Genomic DNA, 16,446 nt, shown 5'->3' on the forward strand with positions numbered 1-16,446 from the left:
TCTGCTGAATATCCATTACACCACCAACAACCTGGCCTGTTATTAGCAAGGATCACTCCATTCTTCCATGATCTTCATGTCGTGCTATCAGAGATGCTCTTCTGTGAGTGGTTATTTGCATAACTTTCAGCTTTCTGTAAGCTTGAAGTAGCTTGACCAATTCTCCGCTAATGTCTGGCATCGTCAACATGTTTTTTTTCCCCCATCACTCACTGGATGTTTTCCAGTGAGAACCTTACAGATGGCTGTGTGGGGAAATCCCAGTAGATCAGAAGTTTTGAAATACTTGGAGCAGACATTCAAAGTCACTTAAATCACCTTTCTATCTATTTCTGATGTCTACATGCATGAATGCTGCTACACAACTGGATGATTAGATATTTATGTTAACGAGTGAATGTAAACGGCAATACATGGGTTTGTTTGTTAGTGAAAATGAAACACGGTCAGTGAGCCGATGCAAATGTTTTGATGTATGGCTTAACTAGCCAGTACACCTGCAATATCATGATATTTCTGTATTTGACATCCATACCCTAAATCTAATTTCAGGTACTGGATGCTAACATGCTGCCATTAGGCATACTCAACTAAGGTACTGTAATTGTAATGTTACAGTTTCATAAACAGAGGTGCGTTTTGTGCCTTTCTCTATTGACCTGGTCTTTTATACTCTGCTTTGACCTCTGGTGTGCCTTAACACCACACAGGCGGAAAACAGTTGGTAAGCAGGTTAACAGGTCTGTGTGCTTGTAGACGATTTGTCACATAGTAATCAAGAAGATGTGACAGATAATGATAAAAGTGAAGAGAGGAAATGAGAAAAAGTGAAAGATGATGAGAGGACAGACTGTTAGAAATGTGTTAGATGACGACAACAAGAGCAGCAAGGCACATATATCCTTAAAGGTGCAAGTGTTTAAGTATAAAGTAGTAGAAGACTGCTGTCCTGCATAAATGTTTAAGAGACTTTGTGAATCACAGTGCCGCTATCTGTCACGTGGTGTGACTACATCATATTATTCCTTTACCTTGTTGCCTTGGAAACACTTTGCCTGCCAGTACTGAAATTTAGTTTAAGTTGAATAACTGATACCTGGTCAGACGTAGAGTGACTATATTATATTTTCTGGACCGTCAAATACAAGAAACTAAACCAGTAAACTGAACATGACACACACCAGACAGGAGACTATCAAAGTAAAACAAACGCACAGAGGGGGACACAGAGGACAGAGACACAAGGGGAACCTAATGGACAAGGAACCAAACAGAGAACAGAAGAACCTCAAAACAGACAAAACTAAAGACTACTAATGAGCCTAAGACATAAACCATAATACAAAAATGACACCAAAACACACAAAACTCAAAACACTGGGTCAAATGACCCAGATAAATGACAATTCCTTCATGAAATTATGAACTGTATAAATTACACAATACTAATATTGATATTTTCAATGTTTTCTGATGTTTTACAGAAAGAGGATTATTACTTATGAGAAGGTTCAATAAAGTCAAGATAACTTTTGTTTGGAAAAGTTCATAATGTAAGTCACCTGTCTGTCACCGGTAGGGAGAGTACTCAGGCACAGACTGGAATTCAAAGTTCAATACGACAGTTAATTTACACAACACCAAGCGCACAATATATACATGTGGGGGGAAAGATCCAGGGGTCCAGGGAGGGAAGGGAAAGGTCATCTCACATACTTGTGCTCCACCACATAAATCCACACACCAACAATCCAAAGCAGGAAAGTGGGCAGCAGGTTCTGGGAGACTATTCACTAGTGATGGGCAGATGAAGCTTCATGAAGCACTGAAGCTTTTCATCCAATTGGTTCACCCCAGCACAAAGCGTCTTGAAGCTTCATTTGCTCTAGTAGGACATCTACTGGACGTAAAAATATTAGTTTGCATGAATTTGAAGAGTGTGGGATTTTGCACACAGCCTGTAAATGTCAACAACAAAAGGAGTGTGTAAAACATGTATATTGTAGTGATGCAGTATACTGTGTATATTTATACTGGCAGTATGGAAAATGATCATTTGGAAATGCTTAAAATGGAAGTGATCATTTACTGTGAGGTGAGGTGTGGTGTGGTGTGGTTGGGGTGTGGACAGTGGTTGTGCTTTTGTAACGTTGAGGTATGGACAGCTACACACTGAGGCTTTGAGCCTCAGTCCTGCCCACATTTTATTCTGTAAAAACTAAATTTTCACTGCTTTTATGAGCTTTTTAGTGGGGAGAACATAGCTGGGATTTAATGATTTAACAAATCTTTTAAATCCTTTGTCCTCCACAATGCTAAATGGCTGGGAGTCCTCAATCACCATGCTGACCAGGTCTTCATCTATTTGAGATTGTTTTTGTTGTCTTTCCTCAGGAGAACAAAGCACAAATATAAATATCACGTAACTTATAACAGTTGTATAATATTGTTATATCATTTAGTAACATTACTGCATGCTATATTATCATTGCATTTGATGGCTCACCTGGTCTTGCTCCACAGTCGGTGTTCCTCTTATTCTCATGCAAAGCTCTGTAGTGCCTAAGCATGGATGAGGTGTTGTTGTTATATCCCAGCTCCCTGGCACATAGCAAACACTTCACCTTGTACAAAAGTAAAGACAGCTTAACATAAATTGTATTGCACCATCAGTATCATGAAAATACATCTTCTGTAGAAATTTACATACCTTGTTGGGAGGAATAAGATCAAAATGTTCCCACACAGGGGAGGACATCCTCCTCTTCTTAGCTGGCTCCATTCTCTTCTCACTCTCATAAACCTCCAAACTGTCTCCAAACTCTCACTAACCGCAACTCTCCATCAAACACCTACATTTTGTCTGAGGGGTTTATATCGCTGTCATAGCTCGCAGCAAAGTTCGAACCACTTCATGAACCAGTCACGTGGTACAGCCGGGCAGCGAGGCTTCGGACATCATCATTTTCAGCTCCTCCCATAAATGAAGCAAGCCTCGATACGCGCATCGCGGAAACGCCCTGTAATGTTCTGTCTCAAACTTATGAATAACGTGTTCGTAATCTGCTTCGTGAGCCACCATTATCTTTATTGCCGCTCGTCCAGTTCCACATAAAACACCCCCACTTTCGTGAAAACAAACACTCCCCGTTGCCACTACGGTGGACCACAAGGGACAGTAAGCACGGAGTGCAAACATTATAAGCAATATAACATCTCCCTTTTTTTTTTTTTAAATGTCCGCCAGTGACACAGCTGGTATACATTTCAAAATAGAACATCCTGAACATGAGGATAAGGAACAGTTTTTCAACACTGCCATGTGTAAAATTACTGGGGCATAAAACTAACACCAACAATGCAATGCGGGATATGCACTCATTAGTACATGGACATTTGACATGTTTCCATTTTTTTTTTTTTTTTTTTTTTTTAGGGCAGCGATCCGCCTACACCCTTTACAATCACAGGTCAAGAATAACCCTCGGTTTGACCACTCGTCCTGATCTGGTGGTCAGTGCAGGGCTAGTGTCCATGGTTGGCGTTTTAGTGTCTCTAGATGGCGACAGGGGCTCTGCTTGTTGCTGAGCTGCACTATCTGGCTGGGTGACCAGATCGGATGCTGGTGCTGAAGGTGCCGGTGACGCCTTGGCGCCTCTCAGGTGCCGTCGGTTACGCCGTATAGTCTGTCCCTCGCCAGTGCGGATCACAAAAGAGCGGGCAGTCTCTGCAGGTCGGATGATGACAGCCGGTTTCCAGGCTCCGGACTCGTGCTGAAAGCGAATGTGGTCCCCCTGCTGCAGCCTCGGTAGTGGTGTGGCGCTGCGATTGTAGTAACGCCTCTGATGCTCTTGTCTTTCCATCCGTGTTTTTTGCACAACCGTCGGGCTTATGATGCGAGGTACCAGGTGGCATCCGGTAATGGGAAGCACTGAGCGTAGACGTCGACTCATGAGGAGCTGCGCGGGTGACCGGAAGCCATCGACTGGCGTGTTCCTTTGCTCCAATAGGGACAGGTAGGGATCTACTCCCTGAGCATGAGCTTTATCCAGAACTGATTTGGCCGTTTTGACTGTTCTTTCGGCGAGGCCGTTGCTTTGCGGGTACAAAGGACTTGAGGTCGTGTGGACAAAGTCCCATGTGACTGCAAAATCACATGGGACTGAGATAAGCTTCTCTGGTATACCATGTCTGGCGAATATGGCCTTGAGCTTTTTGATGACGGACCCTGCAGTGGTAGAGAATAGCCTTTCGACCTCAAAGTAGCGGCTGTAATAGTCCACAACTACCAAGTAGTCCCGTCCACGCCATGTGAAGAGATCTGAGGCCACTGCCTGCCATGGTCTCTCAGGGATCTGGTGTGGGATGAGAGGTTCTTTGGAATTCGCCGCGCGCCTCTCCTGACATATGGAACAGTTTTCCACCGTGGCAGCTATGTCCTTGCCCATGCCTGGCCAGAAGAGGGCGTCCCTTGCTCTCTGCTTACTCCTCTCAATCCCCATGTGCCCAGTGTGGATTCTCTCCAGCATGTTGTTTCTTAGGGCTATTGGCACTATAATTTTGTCACCTTTGAAGATGATGCCATGGAAGTGTGAAATTTCATCTCTGAAATTCCAGAAGTCCAAAAGGGTTTTGGGGCATTTTTTTCTGTCCTCAGGCCAGCCATCCTGCACAGTTTGCTTCAGCAGGGTGAGCTGCGGGTCGCATCCTGTTGCAGCCTGTATCTCTGAGAGTTTTTTGTCACTTACTGGGAGGCTGTTTATCACTGAGTGGATCTGGTCCTCCATGCCTTCACTCAGCGTGCTGTCTTGGTCGGGCAATGGTTTCCTGGACAGTGTGTCAGCCACAGGTATGTCTTTTCCGGGCCGGTGCACAATCTCTATGTCGTATCTCTGCAGCTGTAACAGCATGCGCTGCAGACGAGCAGGGGCTACAGAGATTGGTTTCTTCAGTATGTGCTCCAACGGCTTGTGGTCCGACTCGACGATGACTCTCCTGCCGTATATGTAGGTGTGGAAACGCTTGCATCCAAACAGCACTGCAAAGAGTTCTTTTTCGATCTGTGCATAGTTGACTTCTGTTGGGGTCAGTGTCTTTGAAGCATATGCTATTGGGTGTCCGTCCTGCATCAACACAGCTCCAAAACCATACTTCGATGCATCTACCTGTAGCCGTAGCTCCTTGGTCGTGTCGTAGTATGCCAGTATGGGGCCTGGTTCTCTGGTTATGAAATCTTTCATTTGCTGGAAGACTCTGTCGTGGGTCTGATCCCAGATGAACTCTGAGTCTTGTTTGAGCAGCTGACGCAGCGGTGCGTTCACCTCTGATAGTCGTGGTGCGAATCTGGACAGGTAGTTTGCCATTCCAAGGATTGTCTCAAGCTCATTCTTATTCTCAGGAGGTGGCATGTCCTTTATGGCCTGCAGTTTCTTTGGGTCTGGCTGGATGCCCTCCCGGGTGAGTTTGTGTCCAAAGTAACTCACTTCTGTGGCGCCTATGACACATTTCTCTGGATTGAGACGTACTCCTCGCTCCCGTGTGCGCTCAAGCATGGCACGGAGGTTCTCGTCGTGTTCCTCCTTTGTCCTGCCAAACACGAGGATGTCATCCACGATGGCTGCCACTCCATTGAGCCCTTCATACGTCTCATCGATTTTCCTTTGGAAAATGTCCTGTGCTGATATTATCCCAAAAGGAAGGCGCAGAAAATGGTACCTGCCAAAGGTCGTGTTGAAGGTCGTGAGGAGCGATGACTTGGTGGTTAGTTGTATGGCCCAATAGCCTGAGCGAGCATCCATGACACTGAAGTACTGTGCTCCTGCCAGCTTTGGTGTGATGTCATCCAATGTTGGAAGCAGGTAATGAGGTCTTTTGATGGCTTTGTTTAATTCGCGAGGATCAAGGCATACTCTGAGCTTCCCAGTACGCTTCTCTGCGACCACCAGTCCGTTTACCCATTCTGTGGGTTCTTTTACTTTGACGATTATGCCGTTTTTCTCCATGTCATCCAACTCCCGTTTCAGTCGTTCCCGCAGTGTGAAAGGGATCCTCCGGGGGGGGCACACAACGGGCATGGCGTCTGGGTCAATGTGTAAGTCGCATTCTCCTGGGAATTTCCCTGTGCCCTCGAACACATCGGCAAACTCCTCCATGACGTTTGTGATCTGTACTGACATGACCAGCTTGACTAGGTTTAGATCCAGGCATGCTCTCAACCCTAAGATGGGGGGTGCTGCAGTGTCTACTATGTCAAAAGTCAGCATCTTGTGAATGTTTTTCCACCTGCACTTCAACTGGCATGTGCCTTTGATGTTGAGTTTTTCTCCTCCATAGCCAGATAGTGTGTGTGTGGGCGGTGCCAAGCTAACCTGCTTAAAACACTTCTTAAACAATTGGGCAGGAATGACGTTAGCAGTGGCTCCTGTGTCAAGCTTAAAACTCACGGTGTGATGCAGTGAGCCTACTTCTACGTCAGCGTAAGCCTGTTCATCGGCCTCCCCTTCGTTGCACTTTGTTATGGAATCTATGAATAGCTCCGCTTCATCGCTTGGAGTGTCAGGGTTGATAGAGTACACTGGGTTGGGTTGGTGTGGTGCTTGTGAACGGCATGCTTTGGCAAAGTGGTTCATTTTATTGCACTTTTTGCACCTCTTCCCTTTTGCAGGACACTCCTCCTTCTGGCTGTGTGCTCGTGCACATCTTCCACACATTTTTCCCATCTTATTATAATGAGGTGCCCTCCTATCTTTTTGCTGCGTACTCTGGCGCTTAGCGGATACTGCATGCGCGGGCGCTGCTCCCTGCAGGCTAGTGTGTGGGTCAACCATGGCTTTCAATTGCTCTCGTGCGATCTCATAGGAGCGTGCAATGTCTATGGCTTTTTCTAGAGTCAAATCTGACCCTTGGCTCAGCAGCTTTTCTCTGACTTGTGGGAAACTGGTTGCGAAGACAATCCTGTCTCGGACCATTTCATCACTGTTAACATAGCCACACTGCTTGACGAGTAACTTTAACTCGGTCACAAAGTGCTCAAATGACTCCCCTTCACCTTGGAGTCTTTCATTAAACTTGTATCTGGCGAAAATGGTGTTTGTTTTCGGCATGAGGTACTGTTCAAACCTGTCGAGATATGTGGTCAGCTTTTTAGCTTCTTCATCAGACAGCTGCCATGTGTTATAAATGTCCCTGCCTCTTTCTCCTACCCACAGAAGAAGATAGCTGCACTGGGTCTCCTCGGGCTTGCCGCTTAGCGGGCCGCTAAACATTAGCTTCACATGTTGTACGAACCTCCGCCAGGCATCGGGAAGATTGGCTGAATCCCAGTCCATCCATGGTGCAGGAACTCCCGACGAATCCATTTCGCTCTGTCAGTGGGCGTTTAGTTCGATTTACTCTGACACCATGTAATGTTCTGTCTCAAACTTATGAATAACGTGTTCGTAATCTGCTTCGTGAGCCACCATTATCTTTATTGCCGCTCGTCCAGTTCCACATAAAACACCCCCACTGTCGTGAAAACAAACACTCCCCGTTGCCACTACGGTGGACCAAAAGGGACAGTAAGCACGGAGTGCAAACATTATAAGCAATATAACACGCCCCCTCAATTACTCGACACAAGCTTTGAAGCCTCGATACAGAACGTCACATCACTACTATTCACAAAGAGAGATGAATCTCAAAAGGCAAACTCACTCATGAAATACAGAAACTAACACTAACGCGTCTCAAACAATCATCCAGCGATGAGAAGATCCGAGCCCCAGCCATAAATAGCCATGGAGTAATCAACTGAGGAATTAGAGCCAGGTGCGTGGGCCAAAGGCAGGAGCCTGCAGTGAGCCCCGCCCGGGCAGAGCGACAAGGGGGAGAGAAAGCACAGAGAACACAGAATAACCACAGCATGTGGAGACATGAGATTTGAAATATGAGTGGATTTCAAACTGTGCAGACTGATGCACATAACAAACATTTTTATTAAATGTGGCGATTGAACATTTCTTACTGGTTACCCTAATTACCCTAATTTCTTACCCTAATTACTACAGATTACTGCTAATTATTTACTTGAAAAAAATCAGGTGATGATTGAGCAGTATGGCTCAAGAAATGAAGGAGTTGAAAAGAGACCCCTTATGTGTATGTCCCAGTGGCTTGAGGCCCCAGTGGTGTTAAATGTGGTCTCTGTCCATGTGTTCAGCTGCTGTTAGGGTGAACAACTGGTTTTCTGCCTGTATAAAGCTGTGTGTCATCTGCAAGAGGAAAAGATTTGGTTTTGATATTGTTGCAAATGAGTAATCACCAATTTAGTATTGATGATTCAGTATTGATCAGTATCTGAGGTTTTTTAGAGGAAAAAAGTCGCACTGATGATGAAGAAGTATCAGAACTTACAAAGCCAAATATGACACTTGGCATTACAGCCAGCAATATCTCACTTCCTCTTTCAGCGGGTTGTAAGCAGGAAGGCCAAACATAGTGCATCTCGTGTTTTAGTCAGTGAGTTTCTCAGTGCTTGCTTCTTTCTGATATGATGATCACTAGTTTACAGGGTTTATTGTAATTCTGCTTCATTTCACTCTAAAACTGTGAGACTAAACTGGGACTTGTTTGGTAAAAAAAACAAACATTTGATGCTTTTGTAACCTGGACGTGTGTCCCTCTATCTATAAAGAGATGATCTATACTGCTCGCCCAAGTGCAATGTCTACAATATCCGAATCTAGGTTTGGGAAGGTGATTGGCAGTAGCAACTTTGTAAGAGCAATAAGACTTCCAACCCACATAACACGCACAACCACAGGTTTGTGAAACAAAGTTTGCTTTATATATATTTTCTTTGAATCAGTTCCCTTTGCTCATCCTCAATGTAGGGATACCTTCAAATGCAGTAACGATCTCAAATGCATCACAAAAATAATTGAAACAATCAAAATAGATGTAAGACAAGAAAGAACACACAATATTTCAACACCCCAAAGAAAAGGAAAAAGAAAAGAAAATAACATGTGAGTGTCCAGTTCCTTATGGTGTCAGTTTATTCAGTTACCCACTGTCTTGGGTTGAGAACTGAAAAGGACCTGAATCTCAGGTGGGGAAAAAGTAGCAAAAGAAAATGATAAGGTATCTCTCAGGTGGGCTTCCTTTTGTTTTTTCCCTACCGCCCTCCTGGTACGGCAGGCATCAACGTGTCAGCGTCCTGACACACAGAAGGCCTCCCCAGCAGCAACAGTGTTCAACTTTGTCCACAGTAAAGTTACAGCGGGATACAAATAACATCAGGCTGATCCTGCCACGATTTGTTCCCCGGTTCAAATCACAGACAAACATTATCCCACAGCTGTTTATGTTTTTAAACCCATTTTCCACAGAGAGACATTTTTTGAAAAATGTATTGACAGCAATGTTGAATATTATTGCACAGGAAAAAAACAACTGAACGTAAAATAATTACACCTTGACGCCTCTGCCTTTCTAAATAGAGGGACAGTAACTGCGTGTGCATGTAAGCTTGTAAAACCTGAAGATAGAGACAAAATACTGTTAATCTGACTCTCTGCCATTCTGCAATTCCTCTCATGTAAGCAATAACGTGGCGCCCAGCTGACGTGAAAAAAGGCACATACCTTTAACTTTGCATGACGAACTCTGTATTCCTCGTCCACACGTAGACGCAACGTTTTAAAAAATCTCAGTTTTCGGTGATTCGAAACACCGTTTACGTGTGGACGAAACAGCTGCGTTTTCAAACATACCGGTGTAGCTGCGCGGAAGTAGCGTAAAAGAGTTAGTAGTTTATTTTATTACTACCTGCAGATTACTTGTATTTGCTTAATTGTTTACTAAATGTTTGAGGTGTGAAATAAACCACAATTGAGCAAAATATGGGTGTGTGTGGTTGGAGGATGTGTTAGTGCGTGCGTGTGTGTGTGCGCGCGCGCGGGGGGGGGGGGGGGGGGGGATTTTTCTGTAAAACAAAGGGGGGCCCAGCGAAAAAAGTTCGGGAACCACTGTCCTACACCACACCTTCACGCGCACCGAGCTGCAGATGATGCCTTCAGGGCAAGCCCGGAAATTAAGCTATCAGCCAAGAACTACGATGCATTCAAAGAACCCTGTACTTCTGATTGCTGTAAATCTTACCAGGGTTACACTTTTATTTAATGAAACTAAAGCTTTTATTTTGTGATTCTTATTTTAGTGCACTGACAGTGACCCTGTTGTATTATTACTGTTTTTATATTTCATGCGGCAAATGCTGTTAACAATGGTTCCTTATGAAAAAACGACAGCTTCTACTGCACAGAGTCTGGATTATGAATATGTTTTAAAGAATAATGAAAAATCTCTTCAAAATCCATAATACAAATTATTAAATATGTGATGTGTGTTTGTAAATCAGGGTTTCAACAAGTTCCTGTGTGTGAAAATGGTGACAGTCGACATGTTGCTGATTGTCCCCTGTGTTCCAGGTGAGCTGTTTGTTCAGTCATTCACAGACATGGAGTCATTTTGTGTTCTGAACTTTAACAAAGAAAATCTTAAAGGTCAGTGAAGATAGAATCAACAGCTAATAATGACACTGTATTTAAGCTGCTTTGGTAGACTAAAAGAAGCATCACTCTCCATAACTGCACGATTTGTTTAAAAATGTGCAGTTGTGTGATTGGATTAATCATTATGTTGTATTTACAGGTGCGTTGGCTGGTTGTACTGTTAAAGCAACACTCTCCATAACTGCACCAAAGACTCTGGAAGCACTGAGTGGATCTTGTTTGCAAATCCCATGTAGCTTCAGACGCAAAGAAGGACAGAAATTTATCAGCACAAGAAAAACCTTTGGAGTGTGGATTAAAAATAAATCCCAATTTGGCAAATATCCAAACAATGTGATCTTCAACAGTAGTGGAGCAGTTAGCATCTATCCAATGAGTATTACTGGGAACCTGAGTCAGAGAGACTGCACCGCTCTGTTTTCTAATTTAACCACCACATACACAGACACATACTTCTTCAGAGTAGAGAGTGAACCTGTTCTGCCTTTTATAACTTAAATCGGATATTATAGTTGTAAGCTGCCCTAGAGCTCCCTCTAGTGGCTGCTTTGTAATATGGGTTCGGTTACTTTGGGAAAGGAAAAAATGAGAACGTGAAGAAGAAATAAAAGATGGCGGAAAGTGATACCGTAATGTTATCGTTCTAAGCTGATACGGACCTTAAAATGTTGTTGCCTTGGACAAGATATGTCTGTAAGTATGAATGTCGATAAAATAACTATTATCTTTTGTTTTGTGTAAAAATGGCACAATAATTTGTACATTTGAAAGTTTTATCTTGTTAGCTTGCAGTAAGAGTGTAACAAGCTAGTTTACATGTTAGTTAGCTAATACAGTATTTTGTACTTTCAGTTTTACGATGGTCAAAGAGAAGGCAATGGTCAGAGGCCATTCTTCAATAAATCAGCGCAAAAAGGAAAATAAGTCTGGTTATTGGAGCATCGTTATCTCGCTGTCTAGCTGGTGAAACTAAGAGACTCAGGGCGAGGACAGCATAGAACCATTCAAGGCAACAGCAGAATGTGATCCTCTTCAAATAACAGTCAGAGGTGAATGATTAAGTTTTAATGTTTAATAACAAAATGACAATAACCCACATTCAAATAGTTGCTCTCTGTTCTTTGCATACAATATCTCTTAGAGCTAAAAATAGCAATGTAGGATCAGTGATTGTCCTTACAGATTATTCATGTGCTACATAAAAGTCTTTCCAAAAAAGTCAGGCTGTAAAATGTAAGTGTCACGGTTCTGGGTCCATTGGACCCACTATTTTGAGTTTATTGTGTTTTGATTTAAGTTTGCATCAGGGATTGTGTTCTTGTTCTCTTGTCGTGTTATGGTGATGATTATGATGTCTATTATTAGAGTTCCATGTTTCTGTTTATCTGGGTTTAAGATGTGGGTTTAGTTTCATATGTCATTTCCTGTCTGTCTCTCGATGTCGAGCCTGTGTGTGATGTTTTATTGTGAAGGTCTGCGTCTCATGTGAGTGTGTTCAGTTTTACCTCTGTCTCATCTTACTGATTGTTCCCAGCTGTGTCCACCACCTGTGTGTAATTCCCGTGTTTCTCTGTGTGTATTTAAGTCGTGTCCTCCGTCATTGTAGTTGCTGGTCTGTCTGTGTATCAACCATGTCTCACCCGTGTGTTCTCCCTGCTGTCCATCTCCTCTGCTCGTTCTCATTCTTGTCCAGGTTTGTGCTCTGTAGTTTAGTTGTTTCCAGTCTAGTTTAGTTCGTGCTCCATTTGCTGTTTGTCCATATTTATTTCGTGTTCAATAAACCACCTTCACTTCTCCACTACTGCCTGCGTTTGGATCCTCCTTCATTTCCTCCACACGGCTCCTCTCACTCGCCGTGACAGTAAGTAAATGAATGGATGCAGTTTTCACTATTTTCAAAAACAGGTTTGGTCAGTTAAAGTCTGTTTTAATCTCTGTCTCACTTCATGTTAAATAAGTTTGCAGAAATGGGCTTTTCTGTTTCCAGCTCTACTGAGGTTTGATAGAACTGTCTATGTTCACTGCAGTTTGACCTGAAGGCATGAAGATCATTTTACAGATTTTTTTAAAGTGTGCTTAGATATTCCCCAACTTCTCCCATTCCCTTCTCCATTCCATTCACACGTTTACTGCTGACAGGCCTCACTCTTTTTAGGTCCATAAATATTTATTATTAAACTTGTTATTTGTTATATATGAAAAGATAACAAAACAAATTGTGGCGGTTGGGTCCTGAGAGTGGTTTTTGGTGATGTGTGTGGCTGGCAGCTGTAGAGCTGCAGCCAACTGTGTACAGCACCCGTGTGTGCAAATAAAGTAAATGCTAAAAAGCATAAACATGTGGACGAGTCTACTGTGTGATTGTTAGACAAATATCTTAATGAGGTAATCTGAAATCAAAATAAAGTAAAAAAAAAAAAATCTTAATGAAATTCATTCCAAGTAAATTACAAATGATTATATAAATTATTTCAAAATTAATACCGAAGCGCTGCAACAGCAAACATGTGACAACAGAGTGGTTCGTAATAACAAGTGTAGTGTGCAGTACATTGCCGTATACTGGATTAGTGTGTGTTAAGTGCAGAGTTTAAATAAAAGACTAAATGATTCTACATTTGACAGATATAGTGCATTATATACTGTATTTATTTGTATGTATTTGCAACATCTTCGAAACCACAGATTCTCCTTGGAGGCCCAATATTACAATCCCAGGTGATCTGAAGGAGAAGGAGTCTGTCACTATAACCTGCTCAGCTCTCACTCCCTGTCCACACTCCCCTCCTCAACTCACCTGGAATCTCCAACAAGACTCTCACAACAAAATAGAGGAAAACACAGATGGAAGCTTTACAACTAAAATCCAGCAGATCATCACTCTGTCAGACACACATGATGGAAAGAAGATCAACTGCTCTGCCAGATATCCTGTGAACCAAGGAAACGACACCAAGACAGCAGAGACAGAAGAGACTCTCAGTGTTTCATGTAAGACAATCAGACTTTGTTTTTTCATCCTGCAAACATATCATGATTTATAGGATATAATTTATTTCTCCAGATGCTCCTAAAGACACCTCAGCATCCATCAGGTTTGGTGTCAGCAGGCAGCTGGGTGAACCTGACCTGCTCCAGCAGAGCCAAACCTCCAGTCAGCAGCTTCACCTGGTTCAAGAAGAGCAGAGATGGAGCTGTGAAAGTATCTGAAGGAGAGATTTACAGCTTCAATGTAACAGATGGAGGAGTTTATTACTGTGTGGCCACTAATGATCTGGGTAATCTGACATCAGCAGAGCTTCATTTGACTGAAGGTAACGTTACTCAGCAGATTTTTTTTTTTTCATTTCAAAATGTTTTTGATTGGATCCAACAAATGAAGTGTTAAAAGCATTTTTTTTTTTCATTCTATTTTTTGTAATATATGTCAGAAGAAAGCAGAGAGAGAGGTGTGTTTTATGTGAGACTTGAATTGTGTTTTATGAACTTCTAAGATTTTACTTCATCCTTCATCAAGACTAAGACCTGAACCTGTGGTTGTTCAGGTCTTATTTGTTAAAGTTATGGTTTTCTTGGATCTTGTTTCACCTTAAACGGTTCTATTTACTGTTAAATGTTCATTCTGTCACATATTGTTTTAATCACTCTAAAATCTTGTTGCATTAAAGGTGGAAACCAGGTTGGTGTCTACACTATAGTGAAGACTGTGTTAATAATAATGCTCGTGAGCACACTGATGGTTTTTGTTTGGTGAGACAAATGTTTCTGTGACACACTCATGTAACGCCACAAAGAAACTCATCTGTTGTAAAACAAAATGATTTTGTCTTTTTTTTTTTTTCCTTCAGCTGGTTCAGATCAAGACTCTCCAACAATCCAGAAACTGAAAGCTGTCAGATGAGCAGAGTCACATCACAACACATCAACTGAAGTTTCTTCAGGAGGACAAAATCCACCTGAAAATATCAGTAAATTCACTGCAGTGATGTTCAACAGTTTTGCTTTTTGTGTAGAGATGGTGTTGCAGGAATGGAGACATTTTCTTTGTGGACAAGTTCATGCCGGTCCTCAACTGGACTGAAATTTTTTTTAATAGGACCTGCTTCACTCTAAGGTCAAGCATTTTATCCATGAACACTGATCTAACCCTACACTTATGTAAGACTGCTGCAGCATGATGCTTGGACAATCCTGGCAGTTTCCACTCTGTTACAGTTTCAGCTGTTTTCCTAACATTAGTGTTAGATTCAGAATCAGACTTTATTTGGCCAAGTTTGTGCACACAAACAAAAAACAAGGAGCAAGTTACACAAAGTATTAAGAAACTATACAAAGTATTGGTACCAAACTGAGTGGTATAATATGCATATGTGTTATGACCTGAATGATGTAAGAGTGGGTCATTTCACAGTGTTCATCAGAGTGACACCTGGGGGAGGAAACTGTCTCCGTGGGTTTTGTAAACAGTGGTTTGTAGCGCCTGCCTGAAGGCTGCAGTTTGAACAGTTATTTCTGGGATGTGAGGCCCTTGTGGATCTTTGCCAAAACAATTACAAATATTTGAATGCCCCGAGGTGCTCAGGCTGAGGTGGGGGAATATCAGTGATTTACAAGTGCAAATTAAGTTGTCATCCATTTACTCTGAGCTCATATCATCCCTTCAAATCTAAGTATGAAAATCTATTTTGTATTATTATCCACCAACCTCCTAAGTCCTGCGATGACTTCTTGAATTAATTCTCTCATCTATTTTCATATATTGCCAAATCTCACCAATTCCCTTTGGTCAGTAATTTTGATTTAAACACTGATGATAGTGCAGCATGGTAATGGTCCCACACATAAAAGCGAGCACCCCTGGATCATGTTTTTACTCCCATCTTATCTACAACCTCCCTGCATATGTTGTCACGGTCCTGGGCCATTGACCCAGTGTTTATTGTTGTCTGTGCCTCCCTTATGTTTGGTCTCTGTGTGTCTTAGTTGCTGTTTCCCCTGTCATGTGTATCCCTTAGTCAAGTCCGCGTCTCAGTGTTAAGTTTCCTGCTTTACTTTGAAAGTCTGTGTCCTTGGTGAATGTATTGAGTTTTGCTTCCCTTTGGTCTCGTCATGTCAAGCCCTGTGTTTTTCTGCCTCATGCTGTGTGTTTCCTTGTGTGCCTCTTGGTGAAGTTTAGGTTTTATTCTCCAGTTTACTTTGGTCCTGTATGATTTCCGTGTGTCAGCAATAAAGCTGCATTTTGAGTTATTCCCATGTGTTGAGATTTCTGCATTTTGGGTCCTCATCCTGTCTGCACACAGCCGAATCATGACATATGTCTGATCTACTGGCCACACATCTGTATTTTTTTTGACAGAGTTTTTCACTTACTGTTGTTCCCAGGAACAAACTGTTCAGTCTTGTATCTTTAAGGAGAATTCAAGAGCTGTATCAACACATCATTTTTCAGATGTCAGTGATTCACTTCATGGGTCTAATAGTCTATGTTAATCATCTATATTAAGTTTTAATATAGATGAGTAATGAAATTTGTAGGATTCTTCTCTGTCTCAAGCTGACTTTACAGAATGAAATTCTCTAAATTATCTTATTGTGTCTCCATGTAATCTTTAAAGCAATTGTTGCCGAGTTTTCTGTTGTATAAATGTTCTAAATGTACTCTGTGATCATGGCAGGTAGATGCCTTCTCTCTGTAAATATTCTAGACTTACAATCCCTCTGTGTCAGAGGGCATGCAGACTGTGGTCATGCTGTCTGTACTGTTGTTGATTTCTTTGCAAAGGTAAATAAACTGGTAAAGAGTTTCAGAGTTGATTACTAATCAGTTTTTTTTTTAGTATTAATTAGTACTTGAATATTAATTTTTACGATGACCCTAACAGCTTGTAAT

General features: G+C 42.3%; 1 pseudogene across 1 annotated transcript; it reads left to right on the forward strand.

Moving 5' to 3' along the window:
• Window positions 1-10,444: 10,444 nt before the first annotated feature.
• LOC309714611 (cell adhesion molecule 3-like) lies at window positions 10,445-16,385 on the forward strand (annotated as a pseudogene). Its single transcript, XR_014280689.1, has 6 exons — window positions 10,445-10,472; window positions 11,531-11,605; window positions 13,242-13,547; window positions 13,621-13,870; window positions 14,225-14,306; window positions 14,405-16,385. The product of XR_014280689.1 is annotated as a cell adhesion molecule 3-like (transcript).
• The last annotated feature ends 61 nt before the right edge of the window (window positions 16,386-16,446 follow it).

Source organism: Aulonocara stuartgranti, assembly GCF_965226115.1.
Source record: "Aulonocara stuartgranti genome assembly, chromosome: 9".
NCBI lineage: Eukaryota > Metazoa > Chordata > Actinopteri > Cichliformes > Cichlidae > Aulonocara > Aulonocara stuartgranti.